We start from the raw sequence: 23,558 nt of genomic DNA on the forward strand, positions 1-23,558 counted from the left end.
GAATCTTTTCCTGGGGGAGTCCCTGAATCAGATTGGGAACTATTAGGTACTTTTTCAACAGATGGGGCACCTATGGCCTTATCCTGTTCTCTAAGCATGTTAATTAACAGTTCCAAGGCAGGATTCTTCCCTACACTCAAACCTCTCTCTATACAGAGACTCCTTGCTCTTTTCCAGCTAAGGTTGTCATATGCAAGTTTGGACAGATCAACACTTTGGCCTGTGCCAGACATTTTTTAGAGAGAGTTAAAGTGATAGAGAAAGAGACAAAAGTTTTCAGAACTTTTTGGAAAGACAGAAAAAAACTTTTTAAACTTTTTAAGAACTTTTTGAAAGTTTAGGAGTACTTTTCAGCACTTAGAAAAGAGTGAAAAGAGGAAATGCAAAACTTTTTGGCTATGTGTATATACACTGACCTTGTTTTGTATATTTTTCTCTTATGAAAAGTACAATGACAAGAGTGGTAAGTAGTCTCAAGCACTTATCCCACCACTGCACAACCAATGTAGGAGGTTGGACTGGCTTGTAGTGAGTACCAAGGGGTACTTGCACCTTGCACCAGGCCCAGTTATCCCTTATTAGTGTATAGGGTGTCTAGCAGCTTAGGCTGATAGATAATGGTAGCTTAGCAGAGCAGCTTAGGCTGAACTAGGAGACGTGTGTAGCTACTACAGTACCACCTAGTGTCATATGCACAATATCATAAGAAAACACAATACACAGTTATACTAAAAATAAAGGTACTTTATTTTTATGACAATATGCCAAAGTATCTTAGAGTGTACCCTCAGTGAGAGGATAGGAAATATACACAAGATATATATACACAATAGCAAAAATATGCAGTATAGTCTTAGAAAACAGTGCAAACAATGTATAGTTACAATAGGATGCAATGGGGAAACATAGGGATAGGGGCAACACAAACCATATACTCCAAAAGTGGAATGTGAACCACGAATGGACCCCAAACCTATGTGACCTTGTAGAGGGTCGCTGGGACTATTAGAAAATAGTGAGAGTTAGAAAAATAACCCTCCCCAAGACCCTGAAAAGTGAGTGCAAAGTGCACTAAAGTTCCCCTAAGGACAAAATAGTCGTGTTAGAGGAATAATGCAGGAAAGACACAAACCAGCAATGCAACAACTGTGGTTTTCCAATCTAGGGTACCTGTGGAACAAGGGGACCAAGTCCAAAAGTCACAAGCAAGTCGTAGATGGGCAGATGCCCAGGAAATGCCAGCTGCGGGTGCAAAGAAGCTTTGACTGGACAGAAGAAGCTGAGGTTTCTGCAGGAACGAAAAGGGCTAGAGACTTTCCCTTTGGTGGACGGATCCCTCTCGCCTTGGAGAGTCGTGCAGAAGTGTTTTCCCGCCGGAAGGACGCCAACAAGCCTTGCTACACGCAAATTGTGCGTTTGGCGTTTTTGGACGCTGCTGGGGCCCAGGAGGGACCAGGAGGTCGCAAATTGGACCTGAAGAGAGAGGGGACATCGAGCAAGACAAAGAGCCCTCACTGAAGCAGGTAGCACCCGGAGAAGTGCCAGAAACAGGCACTACGAGGATGCGTGAAACGGTGCTTGCCGAAGTTGCACAAAGGAGTCCCACGTCGCCGGAGACCAACTTAGAAAGTCGTGCAATGCAGGTTAGAGTGCCGTGGACCCAGGCTTGGCTGTGCACAAAGGATGTCCGCCGGAAGTGCACAGGGGCCGGAGTAGCTGCAAAGTCGCGGTTCCCAGCAATACAGCCCAGCGAGGTGAGGCAAGGACTTACCTCCACCAAACTTGGGCTGAAGAGTCACTGGACTTTGGGGGTCACTTGGACAGCGTCGCTGGATTCGAGGGACCTCGCTCGTCGTGCTGAGAGGAGACCCAAGGGACCGGTAATGCAGCTTTTTGGTGCCTGCGGTTGCAGGGGGAAGATTCCGTCGACCCACGGGAGATTTCTTCGGAGCTTCTGGTGCAGAGAGGAGGCAGGCTACCCCCACAGCATGCACAAGCAGGAAAACAGTCGAGAAGGCGGCAGGATCAGCGTTACAGAGTTGCAGTAGTCGTCTTTGCTACTATGTTGCAGGTTTGCAGGCTTCCAGCGCGGTCAGCGGTCGTTTCCTTATCAGAAGGTGAAGAGGGAGATGCAGAGGAACTCGGCTGAGCTCATGCATTCGTTATCTAAAGTTTCCCCAGAGACAGAGACCCTAAATAGCCAGAAAAGAGGGTTTGCCTACCTAGGAGAGAGGATAGGCTACTAACACCTGAAGGAGCCTATCAGCAGGAGTCTCTGACGTCACCTGGTGGCACTGGCCACTCAGAGCAGTCCAGTGTGCCAGCAGCACCTCTGTTTCCAAGATGGCAGAGGTCTGGAGCACACTGGAGGAGCTCTGGACACCTCCCAGGGGAGGTGCAGGTCAGGGGAGTGGTCACTCCCCTTTCCCTTGTCCAGTTTCGCGCCAGAGCAGGGGCAAAGGGGTCCCTGAACCGGTGTAGACTGGCTTATGCAGAATTGGGCACCTCTGTGCCCAACAAAGCATTTCCAGAGGCTGGGGGAGGCTACTCCTCCCCTGCCTTCACACCATTTTCCAAAGGGAGAGGGTGTCACACCCTCTCTCAGAGGAAGTTCTTTGTTCTGCCATCCTGGGCCAGGCCTGGCTGGACCCCAGGAGGGCAGCTGCCTGTCTGAGGGGTTGGCAGCAGCAGCAGCTGCAGTGAAACCCCAGGAAGGGCAGTTTGGCAGTACCAGGGTCTGTGCTACAGACCACTGGGATCATGGGATTGTGCCAACTATGCCAGGATGGTATAGAGGGGGCAATTCCATGATCATAGACATGTTACATGGCCATATTCGGAGTTACCATGGTGAAGCTACATATAGGTAGTGACCTATATGTAGTGCACGCGTGTAATGGTGTCCCCGCACTCACAAAGTTCAGTGCATTGGCTCTGAACAATGTGGGGGCACCTTGGCTAGTGCCAGGGTGCCCACACACTAAGTAACTTTGCACCTAACCTTTACCAGGTAAAGGTTAGACATATAGGTGACTTATAAGTTACTTAAGTGCAGTGTAAAATGGCTGTGAAATAACGTGGACGTTATTTCACTCAGGCTGCAGTGGCAGGCCTGTGTAAGAATTGTCAGAGCTCCCTATGGGTGGCAAAAGAAATGCTGCAGCCCATAGGGATCTCCTGGAACCCCAATACCCTGGGTACCTCAGTACCATATACTAGGGAATTATAAGGGTGTTCCAGTAAGCCAATGTAAATTGGTAAAAATTGGTCACTAGCCTGTTAGTGACAATTTAAAAGTAATGAGAGAGCATAACCACTGAGGTTCTGGTTAGCAGAGCCTCAGTGAGACAGTTAGGCACCACACAGGGAACATACACATGCACACCTATGAGCACTGGGGCCCTGTGTGACAGGGTCCCAGTGACACATACATATAGGCCACAAACCTATGAGCACTGGGGTCCTGACCAGCAGGATCCCAGTGACACATAACAACCATACTGAAAACATGGTGTTTTCACTATGAGCACTGAGGCCTGGCTATCAGGATCCCAGTGAGACAGTGAAAACAGTGACAAACACCCTGACATACACTCACAAACAGGCCAAAAGTGGGGGTAACAAGGCTAGAAAGAGGCTACCTTCTCACACAACCCCCCCCCCCAAACGAAGGACAATAAGGCTAACCTTGGCCAGTTGAGACTTTATTGTCTAAGTGGTGATAAGTAGAGAGTAGCTCTGCAATAGACTGGTTACTCCCTTTATCATCCACTATATGGTTACTTCCCTGTGGGGATGTAAACCACCCTGTTTGAAGTTTTTTAGCTAAGCAACAATGTGAAGATGTATTTTCAGAGTTTCTATCAGTAAGTTTTAGTTTAGAGCAGTGGGAATTGTCCACTGAACCTATTTGTAGTGATGGAAATGCCAGACAGGGATGCTGTCTCAGAAAAGCCATAGCTGGGCAAAAACTTTGTCCATCTGGCTGGAAGAGAGAACAGGGATGCTGTTTCTCTTGAGTTGGAGCAGGGCAGGGATGCTGTCCTATGAGCTCCACACTAGGGCAGGGATGCTGTCCTAAGTGTTGTGAGGTAGTGCAGGGTTTCTGCACTAAAGTTTCTCTGGGAGGGTTGGAGGGATGCTCCATGTTAACTAAAATGGTGCTGTTTTTCTCACCAATGTTAGTTATCCCACAGAGAGGTACTTCCACCTCAGGGAGTCCAGCTTTGCCAGCTGATGATTCCCTTGGAACAGGTGCCACCCCAGGAGAGGTTTCTCCCACCACAGGAATAGTATCCTGAATGGTAGGGTGGTTAGGGGATACTGTGATACCCTTTTTACCTGTTGATGGAGAGGGATCCTGAGTTTTCAGGCCTTCTCTCCTTTGCTTTTTCATTTCACTTGAAATGAGAGGGAACAATTCCTCAGGGATGCCCAGCATGGCTGCATGGGCATAAAACTCTACATCAGCCCAACCTGAGGCCTCTAGGTCATTACCTAAGAGACAGTCTACAGGTAAGCTAGGTGATACCACCACCTGCTTAGGGCCAGTAACTCCACCCCAACTAAACTGAATTATAGCTAAGGGAAGAAACTTAGTGGAGTTATGGACATCAATAATCTTATACTGTTGTCCAATGATGTGTTGTTCAGGAGGCACTAGGTTTTCAGTCACCAAAGTGAAACTGGCACCTGTGTCCCTGTAGGCCAAGGCCTCAACACCATTTATTGAAACTGTCTGCCTGTACTTATCCATTGTAAGGGGACAAGCAGCCAGTGTGGCAAGGCCAATGCCACTAGGTGTGACAGAAACTGTCTTGGGACTGATTACTTCAGTTTCCACTATGGACCCATAAGTGAACCCAACTACACCCTTTGCTTGACTGTTGCCAGCAGTCCCACCACTAGTACCACTACTGCTAGGGGCACTAGAGCTTGATGTATTAGTGGTGGTAGGCTCAGGGGGTTTACCTGGACAGGACTTATCCCCTGGCCTATGGCCTCTATTTTTACACACAAAGCACCAAGGCTTTTTAATGTGTGCAGGTTGGGAAGAAGAGGAAGAATTTGTTTTATCCCCACCCTCTGAAGAGTGTTTAAGATTTGAAGTGGGATCTTTGGTTTTACCATTATCCCCATGCTTATCTTGAGATTTTTCACCATCTTTCTTCTTATTGCCATCTTTGTCACCCCCTGTATGAACTTTTCTGTTCACCCTTGTTCTGACCCATTTGTCTGCCTTCTTTCCCAATTCTTGGGGAGAGGTCAGATCAGAGTCTACCAGGTACTGGTGCAACAAATCAGACACACAATTATTAAGTATATGCTCTCTCAGGATTGTGTTATACAGGCTTTCATAATCAGTAACTTTACTGCCATGTAACCACCCCTCCAAGGCCTTCACTGAATGGTCAATGAAATCAACCCAGTCTTGTGAAGACTCCTTTTTGGTCTCTCTGAACTTTATCCTGTACTGTTCAGTGGTTAAGCCATAACCATCCAGGAGTGCATTCTTAAGAACTTGGAAATTATTAGCATCATTTTCTTTCACAGTAAGGAGCCTATCCCTACCTTTTCCACTAAATGATAGCCATAGGATAGCAGCCCACTGCCTTTGAGGGACATCCTGTACAACACAGGCCCTCTCAAGTGCAGCAAACCACTTGTTAATGTCATCCCCCTCCTTATAAGGGGGAACTATCTTGTGCAGATTCCTGGAATCATGCTCTTTTGCAGGATGACTATGGGGAATACTGCTGCTGCCACCATGGGTATCTAAACCCAACTTCTGTCTTTCCTTCTCTAATTCAAAAGACTGTCTATCCAAATCCAGCTGTTGCTTTTTAAGCTTCAGTCTGGTTTGTTCCACCCTCAACTTATTGAGTTCCCTCTCTAACATTCTGTCATCAGGGTTGGTGGGAGGGACATTTCTAGAAACAGAGCTATGATGGGAATGAACAAAAGGAGACCTGTCCCTTACAGAAGCCAACTTAACAGCTTGGTTTACAGAAACATTACTACCAGTATGGTGAGAATAAATGCTTTTGCTATGATGTGAGACAACACTATTTATTTGGTGTGGCTCATCATCATTACCATCTATGCTAGATTGTCTAGTAATGGGCAGGCTAGGAAGTTTCTTTCCTGAATCTTTTCCTGGGGGAGTCCCTGAATCAGATTGGGAACTATTAGGTACTTTTTCAACAGATGGGGCACCTATGGCCTTATCCTGTTCTCTAAGCATGTTAATTAACAGTTCCAAGGCAGGATTCTTCCCTACACTCAAACCTCTCTCTATACAGAGACTCCTTGCTCTTTTCCAGCTAAGGTTGTCATATGCAAGTTTGGACAGATCAACACTTTGGCCTGTGCCAGACATTTTTTAGAGAGAGTTAAAGTGATAGAGAAAGAGACAAAAGTTTTCAGACCTTTTTGGAAAGACAGAAAAAAACTTTTTAAACTTTTTAAGAACTTTTTGAAAGTTTAGGAGTACTTTTCAGCACTTAGAAAAGAGTGAAAAGAGGAAATGCAAAACTTTTTGGCTATGTGTATATACACTGACCTTGTTTTGTATATTTTTCTCTTATGAAAAGTACAATGACAAGAGTGGTAAGTAGTCTCAAGCACTTATCCCACCACTGCACAACCAATGTAGGAGGTTGGACTGGCTTGTAGTGAGTACCAAGGGGTACTTGCACCTTGCACCAGGCCCAGTTATCCCTTATTAGTGTATAGGGTGTCTAGCAGCTTAGGCTGATAGATAATGGTAGCTTAGCAGAGCAGCTTAGGCTGAACTAGGAGACGTGTGTAGCTACTACAGTACCACCTAGTGTCATATGCACAATATCATAAGAAAACACAATACACAGTTATACTAAAAATAAAGGTACTTTATTTTTATGACAATATGCCAAAGTATCTTAGAGTGTACCCTCAGTGAGAGGATAGGAAATATACACAAGATATATATACACAATAGCAAAAATATGCAGTATAGTCTTAGAAAACAGTGCAAACAATGTATAGTTACAATAGGATGCAATGGGGAAACATAGGGATAGGGGCAACACAAACCATATACTCCAAAAGTGGAATGTGAACCACGAATGGACCCCAAACCTATGTGACCTTGTAGAGGGTCGCTGGGACTATTAGAAAATAGTGAGAGTTAGAAAAATAACCCTCCCCAAGACCCTGAAAAGTGAGTGCAAAGTGCACTAAAGTTCCCCTAAGGACAAAATAGTCGTGTTAGAGGAATAATGCAGGAAAGACACAAACCAGCAATGCAACAACTGTGGTTTTCCAATCTAGGGTACCTGTGGAACAAGGGGACCAAGTCCAAAAGTCACAAGCAAGTCGTAGATGGGCAGATGCCCAGGAAATGCCAGCTGCGGGTGCAAAGAAGCTTTGACTGGACAGAAGAAGCTGAGGTTTCTGCAGGAACGAAAAGGGCTAGAGACTTTCCCTTTGGTGGACGGATCCCTCTCGCCTTGGAGAGTCGTGCAGAAGTGTTTTCCCGCCGGAAGGACGCCAACAAGCCTTGCTACACGCAAATTGTGCGTTTGGCGTTTTTGGACGCTGCTGGGGCCCAGGAGGGACCAGGAGGTCGCAAATTGGACCTGAAGAGAGAGGGGACATCGAGCAAGACAAAGAGCCCTCACTGAAGCAGGTAGCACCTGGAGAAGTGCCAGAAACAGGCACTACGAGGATGCGTGAAACGGTGCTTGCCGAAGTTGCACAAAGGAGTCCCACGTCGCCGGAGACCAACTTAGAAAGTCGTGCAATGCAGGTTAGAGTGCCGTGGACCCAGGCTTGGCTGTGCACAAAGGATTTCTGCCGGAAGTGCACAGGGGCCGGAGTAGCTGCAAAGTCGCGGTTCCCAGCAATACAGCCCAGCGAGGTGAGGCAAGGACTTACCTCCACCAAACTTGGGCTGAAGAGTCACTGGACTTTGGGGGTCACTTGGACAGCGTCGCTGGATTCGAGGGACCTCGCTCGTCGTGCTGAGAGGAGACCCAAGGGACCGGTAATGCAGCTTTTTGGTGCCTGCGGTTGCAGGGGGAAGATTCCGTCGACCCACGGGAGATTTCTTCGGAGCTTCTGGTGCAGAGAGGAGGCAGGCTACCCCCACAGCATGCACAAGCAGGAAAACAGTCGAGAAGGCGGCAGGATCAGCGTTACAGAGTTGCAGTAGTCGTCTTTGCTACTATGTTGCAGGTTTGCAGGCTTCCAGCGCGGTCAGCGGTCGTTTCCTTATCAGAAGGTGAAGAGGGAGATGCAGAGGAACTCGGCTGAGCTCATGCATTCGTTATCTAAAGTTTCCCCAGAGACAGAGACCCTAAATAGCCAGAAAAGAGGGTTTGCCTACCTAGGAGAGAGGATAGGCTACTAACACCTGAAGGAGCCTATCAGCAGGAGTCTCTGACGTCACCTGGTGGCACTGGCCACTCAGAGCAGTCCAGTGTGCCAGCAGCACCTCTGTTTCCAAGATGGCAGAGGTCTGGAGCACACTGGAGGAGCTCTGGACACCTCCCAGGGGAGGTGCAGGTCAGGGGAGTGGTCACTCCCCTTTCCCTTGTCCAGTTTCGCGCCAGAGCAGGGGCAAAGGGGTCCCTGAACCGGTGTAGACTGGCTTATGCAGAATTGGGCACCTCTGTGCCCAACAAAGCATTTCCAGAGGCTGGGGGAGGCTACTCCTCCCCTGCCTTCACACCATTTTCCAAAGGGAGAGGGTGTCACACCCTCTCTCAGAGGAAGTTCTTTGTTCTGCCATCCTGGGCCAGGCCTGGCTGGACCCCAGGAGGGCAGCTGCCTGTCTGAGGGGTTGGCAGCAGCAGCAGCTGCAGTGAAACCCCAGGAAGGGCAGTTTGGCAGTACCAGGGTCTGTGCTACAGACCACTGGGATCATGGGATTGTGCCAACTATGCCAGGATGGTATAGAGGGGGCAATTCCATGATCATAGACATGTTACATGGCCATATTCGGAGTTACCATGGTGAAGCTACATATAGGTAGTGACCTATATGTAGTGCACGCGTGTAATGGTGTCCCCGCACTCACAAAGTTCAGTGCATTGGCTCTGAACAATGTGGGGGCACCTTGGCTAGTGCCAGGGTGCCCACACACTAAGTAACTTTGCACCTAACCTTTACCAGGTAAAGGTTAGACATATAGGTGACTTATAAATTACTTAAGTGCAGTGTAAAATGGCTGTGAAATAACGTGGACGTTATTTCACTCAGGCTGCAGTGGCAGGCCTGTGTAAGAATTGTCAGAGCTCCCTATGGGTGGCAAATGAAATGCTGCAGCCCATAGGGATCTCCTGGAACCCCAATACCCTGGGTACCTCAGTACCATATACTAGGGAATTATAAGGGTGTTCCAGTAAGCCAATGTAAATTGGTAAAAATTGGTCACTAGCCTGTTAGTGACAATTTAAAAGTAATGAGAGAGCATAACCACTGAGGTTCTGGTTAGCAGAGCCTCAGTGAGACAGTTAGGCACCACACAGGGAACATACACATGCACACCTATGAGCACTGGGGCCCTGTGTGACAGGGTCCCAGTGACACATACATATAGGCCACAAACCTATGAGCACTGGGGTCCTGACCAGCAGGATCCCAGTGACACATAACAACCATACTGAAAACATGGTGTTTTCACTATGAGCACTGAGGCCTGGCTATCAGGATCCCAGTGAGACAGTGAAAACAGTGACAAACACCCTGACATACACTCACAAACAGGCCAAAAGTGGGGGTAACAAGGCTAGAAAGAGGCTACCTTCTCACAGGCACATGGTAGTGATGAGACTGGTGACTGTAAGTGCCAGTAATAGTTTCAAACATGTGGAAAGCGGACAGGGTCCAGACCAAACTTCAGTTTGACCAGTGGAAGACACCAAAGCCCTGCGGTGAAGGACTGCTGGCCCCTGAGAAGATGTAGGTGGGAGCTGCAGAGGGGTCGGATGCACATTTAAAGTAAATATTGTTTGCAATGCAGTACAGCCTAACAAAAATAGACAGGAAGATAGATGCTCTCACGTCCAGTGAAGAGACCTTATATGGTAGAACGAAGGGTGTCGGAGGCCAAGGATGAGCAGAAGACGCTGACGGCAGCAAGGAAAAAGGCAGACAAGTTGCTCCTTGCACTACGGTCCAAAAAAGAGGATTTGGAAGCACGCTCCCATTGGAACAATGTGAGAATCGTAGGGGTGGTGGAGTCTACCCACATCAACAACATGGATTGATTGGTATAACAATTACTGATTGACTTGTTGGGCAGAGACACCTCTTCAACAATATTTGTGGCGAAATGGGCACATCGTTCCCTGGTGCCACTCACAGTTCCTGGGGCCCCTCTGCGTCCCGTAGTTGCAAGATTGCTTAGTTAGAGGGACAGAGATGTGGCTTTTCCGAGGGCATGAGAGCTGGGAACTTTGAGGCATGAGGGAGCAGAGATCTTGCTATTCCCAGACTTCACTCAACATGTACAGGAGGCGAGCTGCCAATTTCTGCAGGGTAAAAAACAACTCTGGGAGTTACTTATTGACTACAACATGCTGTACCCTGCTCGCCTCAAGGTGTTGATAGATGGGAAAGCCTTGATTTTTGTGGACCCGAAGAAACTGCAGCAATTCCTCGTGAAACGAAGGGCACAGGGGCAGCAACAACCGCGGCAACCGGGAGGAGGAACTGAACAGGATACAGCAACGGATGGCGTAGAATAAAGCCATTGAGGTGCATTGGAGGGGCGCTTTCTTCTACTACACATGATGGTGGGAGGAAGTTGTTAAATACATCTCATCGTTATTGGACTTTGCTGGAGGTGACTAGTTCCCTAATACATGACTTAGCTATGTTTACACTCTAATGGTTGGGGGGTCTGTGCAGCCCTTTAATGACAACGGCGAGGGGCACTTATGGGATTTCCAGTGGCACCATCTCAGCGCACAACACACAGTGTACTGGGGGTATCATATTAACCTGGGAACCGTTGCATAATGTTGAATTGTTCTAGAAGCTGTTTAGGATGTAACATAAATGTACATATGTTCTTTAGGCATTGTAAAACATTTGCAAGGTATGGATCACTTGGCATCTCAATCCCCGCATGTGAACCATTTGTATTGCTTATGAGGTTACTGAGGGGGTATTCAGGGTGGGCTAGCGGGAGTATCTGTTAAGCTGCTCAAGTTGTGGGTAGCATGGTGTGGGTGGGGGGAGGTTGGTTGGGTTATGGGATTTCAGCAGTATGTCCGATTACAATATTTGCTTGGAGCGTATTGCCTCCTGTTTGATGCACATCACATGTCTCACAAGGTAACCCGGGATAGGTACACATGAGAGGACTGTGTAAATTGAGAAGGTACGTCTGCTTTCATGGAAAGTCAGGGGGCTAAACGAAGGGCGGAAGGTAAGAGGAGTGATATCCTATTTGCGAAGACACATGGTAGATATGGCCATACTACCGGAGATCCACCTTGTCCCTGACCGCAAGAAATGGCTGCAGCACAGAGCGCAGGGGCAAATATGTATGGCAGGGTTCACATGCATGCAAGGGGGTTGCTTATCTGGGACAAAAAGGGAGAGGGGATCCATTTGCGGGAGTTATGTGTGGATCCCAATGGACACTATGTCGTTGCTGATTGCTATATCGATGGGCAGGCGATGCTATTGGTGGGAATATATGGTTCTAATTATGACGATCCTAGTTTTTATTTTGTGCTAAATGCTATACTTAGACAATGGACCAGTTTTCCCAAGTTATGGGAGAGGGTCTTAATTGTGTTCCTAATCCTGAACGGGATAGATCAAAAGGCCCTCTGAGGCAGCCCTCGGCAGTGGCGCATGCTATTACTGACATCATGCAACGCGAGGGTATGATAGATGTTTGGCCTCATAGGTCTCCGGAGATATCAGGCTACAAGCATTATTCGACCATTCAGGACGTACATACCCGCTTTGACTACTGGCTAATATCTCAAAGGTTGGCCCCTCACATCAGGGAATGTGAGGTGCTCTCCCGTACATACTCAGACCACTCCTCTATGGTTATGGGATTGGATCGTACTGTGTCCCCTCCTCCTGCCTTTTCTTGGCGGTTCCCTCTGAATTCACTTCTAGATGAGGCATTTCGGGTGGAGCTGTGCTGAGACATTTAGGAATTCTTCACGGTGAAGTCAGGTACAGTTGCAAAATTCTCCACAGTTTGGAAAGCCTTTAAAGTTTATATACGGGATGTCACAATGGCAAAACATGCTGGAGTGTTACAGTCTCTGCCCCTCCTGCTTGGCAAATTGGGGGCTTAAATAGTGGATTTGAAGTCTAGATTGGAGGGGGGAGGGAAGACGCTGTACTAAGTTCCCTTCATAGCAAGCTAGTAGTATTCTAGGAGACAGCTCAGAATGAGGTGACACATATGAGAAAATATGCAGTGGCACAATTTTATGGAGAGGGGGAACGACCGGGAGCTATATCTACAGCATCGCTGCACCCCAAAAAGGAGAGTGACGTAATCTTGCAGGTACAGCATGATACTGGTCAGGTTCTGAGTGGCACAGAGGAGGTGGTGGAGTGATTTTGCAACTATTATGCAGACCTATATAGGTCACGATTACAGTTTGATGAGGCTACGGTTAGAGATTACCTTGCACACAGCGATGCCCTGGCTCTCTAACAACCAAAAGGAACGTTTCATGGCCCCATTTGGCCCCCTTGAGATTAAACATGTGCTAACAGACATGCCATCTGACAAAACACTGAGCCCTGACGGGTTGACTGTTGCCTTCTCTTTGCATATCAGGATATACTTACCCCTCATTTAGTAGCCCTCTTTGAGAAGATTGCAGCTGACAGATGTATGCCAAACACCATGCATGAGGCCTTATTGATTGTCCTGCTGAAGCCGGAAAAGCCGATGGACCAATGTTCATCCTATAGACTGCTCTCTTTTATGAATGTGGACACGAAGGCCCATATTTATGAAATATTTGCGCCACCTTAGCATATACTTTTTACGCTAAAGGGTCGCTAACTTAACTCTGTATGTATATTTTGACGCTAGACCCTTCTAGCGTCAAAATAAATGAGTTAGTGAAAATGACACTAGCCCTCCTAGCGCCGTATTTACCTCTCTATGCTAACATGATGCGACCTAAGAGGCGGCACCACAAAATGACGCTAAGGCCGATTAGTGTCAGGTGTTAAAGTGCAGTTAGGCACATTTCCATGGGGAAACATCATGGAATGCACACATAGATGCCCCCCAACCCCCAGCATCACCACCACCCACACCACAGAGGCACTACTTGAGGAGGGAGCCCATTTCAGGTAAGTTGACATGTATGTTTGTTGTGTGCCACTGGGGACACTTGCCCCTGTGGTGGACATTGGGGTTGTGGTAATGTCTCCTGTCTATACTTAAACTGGAGTAATTGTTTGGCTGCTTGTGTGCCAAAAGATGACGTTAGGCTGACTAGTGGCAAAATCTTTGCCCGTAACCAGTCTAGCGTCATTTTTGGCCCACTGGCGCCATTTTCCTTAACACCGTTCTGCATCGACTAGCGTAATTTTTGCTGACGCTAGCCAGACCTTAGCACCTTCATGCATCTTTTTTTTAAATATGGCGCTAGGGATTGGAATTAGCTTGCGCTATATTTTTTGACGCACAACTGTGCTAGCGCAGTTGTGTGTTGTTTTTCATAAATATGGGCCTCAATTGTTCGCAAAAACTCTGACAAACAGGCTGGCACCTCTGCTGCCTGGCCTTGTTGGAATGGAGCAAAAGGGCTTTGTGCTTGTGCGGAGTTTGTCCTTCAGCCTCTGGGCCCTCTTTTGAGCTATACAGCACGTAGACTTGGAGATACAAGCAATTGCACTCTTTCTTGATATAGAAAAAGCCTTTGACTCCAAGAAGTGGGGCTTCCTGAGATCGGTTGTGCGCCGAGTAGGAGTTGGAGACATGTTTCTTCAATTAGTTATGGTTCTCTGTACAAGATCTGTGGCACATCTCTGCCTGAATGGTCGGGTGATTACTCCCATTTCCATTGAAAGGGAGACCAGGCAGGGTTGCCCCCTCTCCGGTATGCCCTTGTTGCCGAGCTCCTGGCCTGCACATTGTGAGAATATGATTCACATTGTGGGTTATGCTTTCCTCTATATACACTTATAGTGTCAGCCTATGCAGATGACACACTGCAGTTTACAAAAGGACCGGAGCAAAATTTAGCTCCGGTCCTGTGGGAGGTAGTACTTTTTGGGAGCCATGCTGGGCTCCGTGACACCTGGAGCAAGTCGGTAATGTTTCCCCTCACCCCGCTACAAAACCGATACACATGGATTATCCCCTACAGTGGACTGATGACTCTGTTTGTTACCTGGGCATACTAATTCATATGAACCCAGAAATAGTATTGCAGGACAACTGTGGAAAAGCGATACAGCGTCTCACCGAAGTCGTGGAACATTAGATTAAATTGCCTCGTTCACTTGCGGGCGTGTAGCTATCAGGAAGATGACTGTATTGCCCCGTTATCTATTTTTATTTCATAACAACCTGATAATTCTCTCATGGGCAGTATTTGTCAATCTGCCAACTCTTTTGTGCAGGTTGGCATGGGCGGGTGTACAACCCAGAGTGAGATGAAGGACCCTAACTCTCCCATATGGCATGGGAGGCTTTAGTGCACCCAACTTGGAACTATATTATCTGGTGGCACAGGCCCAATTCGCACACTATTGAGTACAATGTCCACAGAAGCTTCCAAATGTCAAGTTGGAGGGAGGAATGGCGACCGAGACTCTTTGAGTGCCCAGTCTGGAAATACTGAGCTCTGGACTCTCTGAATGCGACACTGAGCGCAAAGAATAAACTTCGAGAGAGGCAGACGGGATCTTTGCTATATTCTCCAGAGGTGGCACTGGCCTGGTGTGCATGGCTCCTATTGTCTAGAGTGGGGAGCCATTCTAGCGCTGAGAGAATTGGGAATCCATGTAGTAGGGAATACGTTTATGGATGAACATATGTGCATTTGAGAAAAAATACAGGTACAGGCGCTACATACTGCTCCGCTGATGCAATTTTACTATCATAGAGTGCGGGCTGGGATGCGCGCCCTTCTGGATGAAAAATTGCTACAGCCCTCTACTATCATCGCCTTGCCTTCACTTCTACAAATGGCTACACCTAGTCGCTTCATTTCACAGCATTATGGGTATGCACAGGCGTGTCTTGTGTTAGACTGGCATGGCAAGGTGAGCTGGGAGTGCTAATAGATGATAAGAAATGGATGTACTGCTGTTCAGTGACCGGAATGATTTCTTTAAATAGCAGGCACAGATTAATCAATTTTCAGTATATTAATTGGGTGTATTACACCCCAGTCTGCTTGCACAGATTTGGGCTTCCAGAGAACGCGGCATGTGGTAGATGCACAGAGGAGGGACCGAACTTCCTGCATTTGGCTTGGGCCAGCCCTGGTGAACAAAGCTTTTGGCAAAAAATATTTAGAGAACTAAGCACCATCATAGGTGAATTATTGGTACCCGACCCACAGGTGGAGCTTCTGGGCTATGATAGAGATGTACTAGCAGGGGTGCACAGATTGACTGACATAAGACTTCTGTTGGCGAAGGGTAGCGAAGCAATGTGGTAGGGGCCCCTTGCTAACACTTAAAGATTGTGTGAGTGATATGACATACTGCAATGTGCAATCTGATACAGTTGTGGAACTCCTCCCCGGCAGCAGTCGGCCCTGTGATTTTGGGGTCATTCAATGTTTATCTCTTAGAGAAGGGGGCAGACATGCAAGAGAATGAAGTAGATGTCCTGGATGCTGAGGGGATAGTGAGGGATTAAAGTTTAGGGAAATACCAGTAGGGATGCGCCTTACAGGGATTAATGATTGTTGGTCAAAATGAGGACACCTGTTTTTTTGTAACTGATTATCTGTGGACCATAGTGTGGTTTTATTGGTGTTGTGAATACTGTGGATCTGGCTGTCTAAGTGACTGAATAATGTACATTGCTTATTGTGAAACGCCATCTGATTAAGTTAGTATAACTTGTAATGGTTATGCTGAAAACCAAATCAATAAATGAATGTAAAAATAACTGGCTTTTCACTTCAGGATTAGCACTTACCTCCTTGACCCCTTCAGGCATTGCTGCGCTCTACAAATCTATATCATTCATTCACTAATTCAGTGTAGGCGTGTGGTAAGGCTGGGCCTGAATACAGACAGTCTTGATGGTACCACAAGAAGGTTAGTTGAATAGCCATTTCTTCAGCTTCTTGCGGAATTCATTAAGTGAAGCGCCCCTGATATGTTGGGGGGAGGTCATCCCACGATTTGATGGCCTGGTTGAAGAATGATCGACCTCTTGTTCTGCTTCTGTGGATGCTCATTTTGTGTGTGAGTGATGCTGAGTGAAGTTGTCTGGTCCATTGGTGGAAGTGAAGCTGGTGACTGAGGTATCTGGGTCCCATGTTGTGTAGTGACTTGAATACATGTGTGAGAAGTTTCTGGATGGAGCCAGTGCCGCTCTCTGAAGGAGTGGTGTAATGTGGGCATGGTGCAGAAGGTTCAGGATGAGTCTGGTGGCACTGTTTTGGATGGTTTGAAGTCTGTGAAGGAGATGAGTTGGGATTCCTGAGTATTAATAAACTGGCATAGAGTGCATTGGTGTAGTCAAATCTGCTTTTGATTAGGGCCTGCCTGATGGTACATCTGGTGTGCAGTGGGAGTCACTTGAGGATTTTATGTAAAATGGGGAGGAAGTGGAAGCATGAAGAGTTGACGGTGTTGACCTGGGAGCAGTGCTTAATTTGTGATAAAAAATGTGCGGGTGCCCAAAGTCCTCCTGTTAAACACGCGGCTGCTGCAATTAAATATGCAAACAGGGAATACTGAGGAAGTGTAATCCTGAAGCCATCAGGGGCCTCATTCATCCATTTACAGCCACTCCCTGGCCCTTCAGCTCACTCTTGCAGCTTCCTACTTCTCCCCTTTTTGACGCTTATTTGTATTCTCTTCCTCCGTCTTTCCCAGATGTATCTTTTGCTTGCAGTAAATGCTTGAGGCAGAAAAATAAGTGCCGGCCCTCAAAAATAAGTGTTGGTGCTCCGCACCGGAAACAAGCATAAATTAAGCACCTCCTGGAAGTTCATGGTGTCCAGAATGAAGCCTAGCTTCCTAGTGCAGTCGGTTGGTGTGGTTGTGCATACAAGATTGGCTGCCCACTAGATTGAGTCCCAAGGTGATCTCTGAATCTCAAAGATCAGCACTTCACCTTTGTCAGTTTTGCTTGAGATAGTTTTCTTTAATCCAAGTGGCCATTCTTGTCATGCATTGTTTAAAGTTTGTCTTGGTAATGATGGTGTCATCGGAGAGGGACGAAATGACCTGGGTGTCGTTTGCATATGGTAATTCAATGGGATCTGATGACGTTTGCCAGAGTACTCATGTGTATGTTGAAAGTTGTGGGGCTGAGTGATGATCCCTGTGGAACTTCATAAATGAGGTCCTTGGCTTCTGATGTGAATGGTGGGAGCCTAACTCGTTCTGTTCCTTTGGAGTGAAAGGAAGATATCCTTTTGAGTGCTGGTCCTTGTATTCCAGCTGTGAATAGTTTAGTGGTGAGTATGTGGTAGCAGATGGTGGCAAAAGTGGCAGAGAGGTCGAGGAGGATGAAGGTGGCGGTCTGTCCACAGTCCAGGATGGTGTGTATGTTGTTTGTGGCAGTGATGACGGTTGTTTCAGTGCTGTGGTTGCTTCGGAATCCTGATTGCGAGTTGTCCAAGAGTTAGTGGCATTATAGGTAGGCCAAGGGTTGCCTGTTTATGGTCTTCTCTATGACTTTGTCTGGGAAAGGGAGCAGCGAGATAGGTCATTGTTGATGAGTATTTCAGGATCGGTTGAGGGCTTTTTGAGGAGAGCAGTGATTTTGACATGTTTACAGATATCTGTGAGAGTGTCTGTTTTGATGGAGGTGTTGGTGATTGAAGTGAGTACAGCACTGATCGTGCCTCTTTCCAGATCGTAGATATAGTGGGGTAGGAGTCTGTAGGAGCCCCTGAGTGGACTGTCTTTATTATTGCTGCCGTGTCCTAGATGGATATAGGGTTCCATGCTGTCAGTTGGTAGTCTTTGGTTAATGAGGTTAGCAGGCTGGGAGGTTGATGGGGGGTGTCTGGGGTTCGAAGTGACTCTAGATCTTGGTGATTTTTTTGTAGAAGAAGTTGGAGAGGTTGTTGCAGAGTTATTGTGTAAGAATGATGGTTTTCATTGTGACTGTTGGGTTGGTAAATTCCTGGACAATGGCAGAAAGTTCCTTCTCAGGGCCAGGGTCCTTTTCATGGTCTCTTTTACCTGATGGTGATAGTGTCTAAGGGTGTCCTTGTAGGTGTTTCTTGCAGTAGTTCCTGAGGTGGTTCTCCATTTCCTATTGAGTTGTTTGCAAACTCTCTTGGATTCTCTGAGGTCAGCATTGTACAGCTAGGTTGTTTGTTGGATCTTTTGAGTTTAATGTTTTTCAGGGGTGCCAGGGTAATGGCACAGGTGGTGTTCAAGTTTTTGAAGTTGAGGAGGTCGTTGGGGGGGTCTGGGTAGTTTAGTTGGAGGGTGCTGAGACATTCTGTTTCTGTAACTTTCTTCTAGCAGTTGTTTGGGTTGTTGCTAGAGTCTGAAAGGACGGTTGGTGGCCTTGTTATGGGTAAGTGGATGATGCAGTGGTGTGTCCATGGGAGTGGAGTGGGGTGGCTGACTTTAACCTTGTTGCTGGAGGAGAAGATGGGGTCCAGTGTGTGTCTGGTGAAGTCGGTAGGGCCTTGTACAAGCTGGTGAGGCTGATGTTCTGTAGACTTTTGAGGAAGCCTGTGGAGTTGGAGTCTGTGGGGCCATTGAGGTGAAACTTGAGATCACTTAAGAGTAAGAAGTCTTTGGTGCCCATGGCGAGGAGTGCGTTAAGGTCCGTGAGGAGATTGCTGAGGTGGGTGCAAGGTCCTGGGGTCCGGCAGACAAGGGTGCCTTTGATAGTGGTTTAACTGTCCGTCTGCAGCTTGAGGTGCATTTGTTCCACAAAAGGGGCTTCCGTGTCAGTGTAAGAGGTACACTTTATGGTGTCTCTGTGGATGATGATGAGTCTTCCTCTTGGTTTATGGGGTCAGTTGTGGTGAAGGATTTTGTATCCACTAAGGATGGCTGCAGCAATGTCCAGCGCCAGTGAGGGTTTGAGGCAGGTTTCCGTGAGGAAGAGGAAGTCCGGTGTGTTGGAGTCAATGAGGTCTCAAATCTCTGTGAAGTGTTTGCAGAGTGAGCGTGTGTTGAGGGGCATGCATGCAAATGAGTGTTATTGTGCAGGGTGGGTGTGTGGTGCTTTGTGAGTTAGGGTCTTGAGTTCTGACTTGGTAAGGGGTCCCCTGTGTGTGTGAGTGGTCGGGGTGGATGTGTGGAGGCAGGTGAAGTGGCAATGCGAGAGGTCAAAAGGGGCCCATGTAGACTGGCGTATGGCTCAGCAGCAGTGTTCGTGGCAGCATCCAGGGTTGAACAGGTGGAGTTGTTGGCAGTGTAGCTGCAAGGGGCATTCGGACCAGGGCTTTTGGAGCTGGGCATGGTCCAGGCATTGATGAGTGCAGATGGGCTTGCCTTTAATGCCCATTTGACCCACCGCTGGGCATGTCTTCTCCATTGCTGCACTGTGGTCTCCATTGATAGGGTGTTCGAGAGTGTAAGAGCGTGGGGGGACGGTGTAAAGACTCAGCATGAGCAGAAAGTCTGGCTGGAGCAGTAAGGTGGGAAAACACGATCTGCAAGCAGGTCAGGAAGCAAAAACAGACAGACGAGTCCAAAAGGAGCAAAAGATGCAAAAGAGGCAGTTAAGAGGAACAAAGGATACTGAAGGATGCAAAAAGGAGCAGTTAAAAAGAGACGGGGAGCAGATAGAACAGACAGCACAAACAAGAGAGAGCAGTTACTGATTTGGTGGCAGAACGAGCATCTAAACATAAAAACAGCACGAGACAGACAGCAAAACAAGTCAGAAGGGAGGAAAGGTGAGGTCAAGGTCGCACTGACGCAGAAGAAAGATGCCTGGGCTACTCCTCCAATGGTCAAAACGTTTAGCCTTCTCCTGTACTATAGTCCCTCCCATACATTTTGGATACTTTAGAAATGAGACAAGTGTGGGAAGATTGCAGGGTACAACTTTTGCTCTTTCCAAGAAATCCTCAAATTATTTGTCAGAGTAAATAAGTTGTTCTGATTTTATTAAATCAAACTTTGTTATTTGCAGGGTAGTCTTGGTAATAAAACATGTGTGAATCATGCATCCTCCATCACCAAGGAATATCTTGGCTCCCTGTTTTTCCTAATTGTCTATGTATTGTATTTTCCCTGAGTAACGGCTGACCCCTCACCTAAATACTGGGATCCCCTCCATCAAAACATTTCCTGGTGCTAATGGGTGGATCCCTACTCAAACCCACATATGTGATTCCTCCACATTGGGAATACCCAGAGCAACACAGATATGAGCCAGTCTTTGGCAGGGATATCTTTCAGCGTGAGGAAGACTGGAGGGAATTATTATGTTTTGAGGACAATTAATGAAAGCCTGTCAAAATGTTATATTCAACACACTGTCCCATCCAGCCAATGGGGACGAAGTAGGTCTGATACCTATTGATAGAAACATTAGGATGTGTAGATGTTGAAAATATATGGTTGTCTTAGGTTTTCATATAGCATGATACATTCGTACCAATAGACATTTACTCTAAAACAGTATTTCAATTTCAGTGGTTTTGAAATTTACCAACTGCATTCAATCCTGTGTCCTACCTGTGGGTAGCACATTGAAAACCCATACATGTCAAATGTCTCCACACTTTAAAGACCCATAAAAACACAGATGTGCAACAAACCTTGACTGGTATAAGTTCCAGCAGACCCATAAAAACACAGATGTGCATCAAACCCTGGCAGGTATAAGTTCCTGCTTAAGGAAGAGTGGAGGAAATCACTGTATTTGGGGGAAAATTACAGACAGTCTCACAAATATCATGCTCTATGCATTGTGTGGAGAAAACGTGATTGGTGGATTGCTTGAAATAATGTCCTCTTCTGATAATTACCCTGGGAATCCATCCATTGTTTTTTGCCATCCGGGTCACCTCAGACAGGAACCAGCCATATGCAAATCAGACTTGGTAATGCACTAGGGAAAGTCCAGACTAAACTGCCAGACCATATCTCCTCTGAATATGAACACAAGGAATCCCAGACAAAGTTTACTCTATTTGGGCCTTACGACTGGGGACAGCATGAGTTCTCTGCAGTAGTGCTGGAATAATTTTCTGACTGGGGTGCTGGCCATCGGCATCAGCTCATTAAAAGTTATAGAAATTACCAAATCCTGATATTACTGAATGAGCAGCAAGTAGGGCAAATGAACATAAAGTGTGGCCCAAGTGTTCTGGGGAATGGAAGGAGGTGGCTGAGATGGTAGCCTGCAAAAATGTTGCTCTATGGTGCCTTAAGATGAAAGAAATACATCAATTGTTTCAATTTGTATTACAAAATGAGTTATTTAAAAGGGCCCTTTAGTAAATCAGACTGATTTTAGCTGTGTGCCCACATGGATAAAATAAATCTGTATTGATTTGTTTTTTCACTCAACTTTAAAACTTGCTGCTCACCACTTTCTGGAATTAAAATGCCCCAAAGTGCCTCATTTTATTATTTGTAAATTTTAAAAAGGTGGTATTTTTTTATATTAGTGTCTCCTACTGCATGACATCAAATTTGTTAGAAAGCTAGATCTTTACTCGGAAAATATGCTTTTGTGGTTTGGTGTAAATCGGCCCAGCCTTTCTTGAGATTTGAAAGTTAAAAAAGTAGAGATATCTTGTGCCATGGGACTCCCTTGGGACAGAGAAAAGTGATTGACTGGGCGCAATTTAAGGAGAAATGTTGTGGCCACCATTAAATGACTTATTCTTTGATCGTCTATAGCACCTAATCACAAGACGTTGATAATAAATGCTATCTATTTGAAGACACATAATATGAGTTAGAATGCAGTAGCTTGAACTGCTTGCAAGTATTCTTTCCATCACAGTTTGTGTTTTTGATGTAGTGCCCCAATGTATAATGCCAGCATGCAAATCAGCGGGGAGATCTGACACAAAGTGATAGAAACTCTTGGATTTTGAAAATATGTGTTTGTTGTGGGATGGTTCAGGTGTAATACCTGTAATAAAATGACATGTATACTAAACCAGGACTGCTCTTTCGGTACCTTTTGAAATTTCACAAATGTATTGCACCTAGTTTAGCGCCTCCGGGAACCCCAAACACTGAAAACCTGCACATACCTCTGTTACCCCTACACTCAAGAGACCCAGGGGAACAAAGACGTGGGTTGTGTCTTAGCAGGCATACGTTTGTGCGTTGGGAAAACTGAACACAATTACTATGTTTTAGGCAAGAATTGCTGAAACTCTAAATGTTATATTCAACACATTGTCCCATCGAGCCAGTCAGAGTGGGGTAGGCTTGGTACCTGGTGAAGGGAAAATTGTAATGCGTAGAAGCAGTGAGTTGCTCTAGACAGTTCCCTTATACAGTAAACCAATATATCACCTGAAGGCACCCCAAGCCTATTGAAAACTCACACATGTCTAATGTCCCCATTCTTGGAAGACGCAGAGAAGCACTGATATGCATCAAACCTTGGCAAGAAATAAGTTCCTGCTTGATGAAGAGTGGAGGAAACAACCATGTTTTGGGGAACAGTTACAGAAGATCCCACAAAATTCATGTTCTACTCATTGTATAAAGAAAAACAAGAAATTGATAGATGGATTACTTGAATTAATCTGAGACACTGGCAATTATACTGGGCTGCAATTCAGTCTATTATTGTTTTACACACCAGGCCATCTCAGACAGAAACCAGCCACATGCAAACCAGCCTTGCTCCAACAGGAATAGTGTAGCCTGAATTGCTAGGCCAAGTCCCCTATGAAGGGGAAAACAAGCAGTCCCAGACTAGTTTCAGCCTATTTGGACTTTACCATTAAGGTGTATCTTGAGTCCATAGGGAGAATGAGATCCTGGCAGCTCTGGGTGGGCTGAAATCAGTATTTCTCGTCCAGTAGCGCACAAATGCACCTTACCCAATTTAGCACCTCTCGGAATCCCAAACCCACTGAAAACCCATACTTAGCTGCTACCCCTACACCAAGCCCAAGGGGAACAAAGATGAAGGTTGAGGCTTAGTAGACATATATCACTGCATAAGGAATGCTGCAGGAAATGCCCTTGTTTTGCAGGACAAATTGTGAAACTTTGAGAACTGTAATGTTCAACGTGTAGCCTTGTGGTACTGAAAATTCTGGACCCGTGTTATAAACATCGTTGTATCACAACGATTTTGGTATCAGCAGACCGAGAATGATTAGAATAGTATGCACAAGCATTGTATTCATATTCAGGTGACAAAATCACCCGAATATCAGAGTTTCCGTCCTGAAACTCTGAGGTTCCATTTA

Source organism: Pleurodeles waltl, chromosome 4_1 (assembly GCF_031143425.1).
Source record: "Pleurodeles waltl isolate 20211129_DDA chromosome 4_1, aPleWal1.hap1.20221129, whole genome shotgun sequence".
In the NCBI taxonomy this organism is placed as follows: Eukaryota; Metazoa; Chordata; class Amphibia; order Caudata; family Salamandridae; genus Pleurodeles; species Pleurodeles waltl.